Source organism: Cyprinodon tularosa, unplaced genomic scaffold (genome assembly GCF_016077235.1).
Source record: "Cyprinodon tularosa strain WSP-4 unplaced genomic scaffold, ASM1607723v1 ctg427, whole genome shotgun sequence".
Lineage (NCBI taxonomy): Eukaryota > Metazoa > Chordata > Actinopteri > Cyprinodontiformes > Cyprinodontidae > Cyprinodon > Cyprinodon tularosa.
In genome coordinates, this window is record NW_024039149.1 from 322,609 (window position 1) to 326,163 (window position 3,555).

The 3,555-nt window shown below is 35.7% G+C and overlaps 1 long non-coding RNA gene across 1 annotated transcript; it reads right to left on the reverse strand.

Annotated features, from left to right (window-relative positions):
* Window positions 1-1,863: 1,863 nt before the first annotated feature.
* LOC119792636 lies at window positions 1,864-3,346 on the reverse strand. Its single transcript, XR_005282017.1, has 3 exons — window positions 3,253-3,346; window positions 2,226-2,410; window positions 1,864-1,876 (listed from the first exon to the last, which is right to left on the reverse strand). It is a non-coding gene; the product is annotated as an uncharacterized LOC119792636 (long non-coding RNA).
* Window positions 3,347-3,555: the final 209 nt, after the last annotated feature.

Genomic DNA, 3,555 nt, shown 5'->3' on the forward strand with positions numbered 1-3,555 from the left:
ACTGCTAGCCTAGCTTAGCACAAAGACTAGGAGCAAATGGCTCCAGTTAGCATACTGTACTCAATAAGTGAGAAAAAATAACACCAACATTTTCCTATAAATATGTTGGGATTTGTATAGTCACAGTGTGTACAAACAACAAGGTCATATGAGACAGAGGCATCTTCTAACCGTTTACATGCTGGGAACTATATTGTCAGAAGGCTTTGTTTCCTTCAAATGCTCATTAACAAACTCACAAACATTTTCCCCATAACAAAATGCAAGAGTGCAACTAGAAAGTCAATTCGAAGAACCGGAGAAATTTAACTGCAAAACTTTCAGAGTGGATATAACTCAAACCCTCTGACATCAACAATGCTTATATCGTTTTCAGGCCAGTAAGCTAATCTTTAGATCGTGGACTTTGGAGGACATGTTTTTGGTAACATCCTCCAGCTCCAGAAAGATCTTCTGAAATACTTCAAATGTGTATTTCAGTTTCTTCGGATGACTAAGTTCCAAGGCATAAATAAGGCCCATAAGGTAGGTGCAAGCATGTGCTACACTGGAAATACCAAAAAGGACCTCTGCTCCCTCGATGGCAATTCCAGCTTGCTTCTCCAGACCTCCATCTTTGGCTTTGCTGACAACAAAAATGTTGAGGACAAATGTAGTGATGGCTTCTTGTATGGCTGCAGAATCGTCGTCACCACAAACCTGTGAAATATATCAAAGAGAATTTAATCTACTATATATTTGCTATGAACAGAAATCTGGGTGGCATTACGTGGTTTCTTTGCTAGTTTTGATCCATATACTTGTGTACAATTTGTGCCCAAACAGCACTGGTAGGATGTGCTGTGTGTTGTTTATATTTGGGTGTGAATACGTGGGTTGCTGTAGTAGTTTTAGCTGTGCTGGGATTTAACCCAATTTTTGTGTAGATCATAGGTCATAGTCAACCAATAGTCATGTTCATGAGTATGTATGCATATATATAAGTGTGCTGTAAAACTTTATATATAAATCAAGAAATCCATTTGAAAATCTTTCAGTATCAATACAAATACAGAAATATAATTTCTTTACCCGTTAGTCCTCTGATCACAGTTTCTCTTCTGGACTCGATGCTGTTGTCCTACAAAAATATAAAATATGAGATCATCTAAAAAGGTTTGTTCATCCGTTCATCTTCAGAACACAAATTAAGATTTTTTTTTAATGAAATCTGAAAGCTGTCTCGCTCCTTTACATACAGCAACGTCATGACCCCTTTCAAGGCCCAAAAAGAAATTAAAGACATAGTTAATGTGACTACAGTGGCTCAACCTTAATGTGATGAATTTGTGCAAAAAAAACGCATAAAAACAATGACTATTTTTAACAACTTCTGTGTCAGTCTCCTACGCTGTTTATGTAGTAAACAGAGAGTTAAGCCTAAACGCCGGCTCACTACTGGCCGACACTTAAGCAAAATGATGCATGCATATGGAGCTGACGCAGGAGGTAGCCAACCAGAGGTCAATACTGAGCTGGCATTTTGAAGTAGAACATGGAAAGGCAAAGCTGTGTTTATTAAGTTAACATAATGTGAAGCTGATATGTAAAAGATTATTCCTTTTTGTGGGTGTTTTGTGTGTACAAAGTATTATTGTTGCTTCATGGCATTAACGTTGAGACGCTGGAGTCACATGGACTATTTTAACAATGACTTTCACACCTTTCTAGACCTTGAAAGTTACAATGGTGTTGCAGTCAAAAGGGGGGTCAGAAAGCTCTTACATATCATCAAATATGTTAATTTGTGTTCCGAAGATTAACTTAAGGATCTTAATAGTCTTACGGTTTTGGAACCACATGAGGGTAAGATATTAAGGACAAATTCCTCCTCGATCTGAGAAAGACAAAAGGAGAGATGCAGAAAGATTTCACAAAATTTATTCAGAAAATACATATTTTAGAAAAGAATTAGAAACACAGGGAAAGAGAAACAATACCAAGTAGAAATGTTACCAAGTATAATTGTATTCTAATAACTCTAGAAATACAATTAGAACGACATTTAAGTGGTCTGATGTTTGGAAAGGGATGCTGCACCCTATAAGAGTTAATTTAAGTGCATGGTTTGAGTTTAGTGAAGTTAGGAGTTTAGTTTCAACAAATTCCACACTACTACAACCTTGCCAGACAAAGTACTTGGTATTACAAAGGTAATTAGACAAGTATTCAAATGTTCTAAATACCTGGGAAAACTCAAACAGGGCAGGCCATCGAGCATATAAGTCAACCACAGGTGGTTTCTGGATCACATCTTTACGACGCAGTGAGAAGGTGTTTGCCATCTTCTCATGAATTACTCTGTTGTTGTCTCTCTTCTTGTACTCATAGAGAAGTTCCCTCTCCTTTTCAAGGGATTCATCCGTTTCACCTTGAGGATGAGGTGGGAGATAGTTTACCTCAGATTTCTTTGCTTTTTTTTAAGTTTTTTGCTGCAGTTTTATCTGCAGCTGACTTTCTCTGTCAATTTTGACATAAATAGTGACCACATACGAAAGCTGGAGTCTTAAATCTTTCTAATATGATAGCTCAGTTTTTAAATTAAGTAAAATGTTCTAGGCAGTTAATAATTGTAAACAATAAGCTGGGGCTGTCAGCGATCTTTCTACTTAAGGGGGATAAATATAAAAATCTTACTCTATAACAAAAGGTCGACCTCGGCCCTTTCCATAATGTTGTCAGATACTTAGAATAATAATATGAGCATATCAGTGACATTTAAATTACTCAATTGCCCATAACGTAGACCATGTAAGACTGGGCCTAACGTTAATAGTTTCACGTCTGAAGACTGAAAAGGTCTAAGCTGAACCGATTTGAAATATTGTTGTTCCCATCAATCACTTAAAAACAAAGAAATATATGTATTAATTTTAAAGGATAAAATACAGCTAAACAATGTTATAGTCCTGCTCTAAAAATCCACATGCTTACGCTACATAACTTATTTTATTGCTGAATTCTAGCGTTAACTTTAAATTACAAAATAACAAACTATTGTATCCCCACTCGCAAAGTTTCAAATAATGCTAGGCTACTCGTAAGCAACATAACGTTAGCGATGCCCGCGCTAACACTAAAAAATCCACATACCGTTACAACAAACACAATCTTCAAATTACATTAAAAGCCTAATTTTTCTACAGCAATTTAAAAACTATGAAGAATTTACAAACTGAAGTACATTAAATATTTAACTAACTTCATTCTTACCTTAGGTTCAGTCCACATGTGCCTCTTCATTTGAAATGTAAGGGGTTTCCAGACCAACAAAACAGGAAGGGTATTCCGGGAAGGGGACATTTTTTGTACTGAGTAAATGAAACAAGGTATTGTTTGTTGTGTCTATGTACGTAAAAAGATTGGCTGGGATTACTTAGATTAATTTTGTAAGGGAAAAAAATGCACAATGTCTTTTGTTTTGAACAAACGCAGGTGAATTCAAAACTAAATATATTATGTAAAGATACAAACGTAACATTTTATTGTTAATATCACACATTTTGATTACATAAC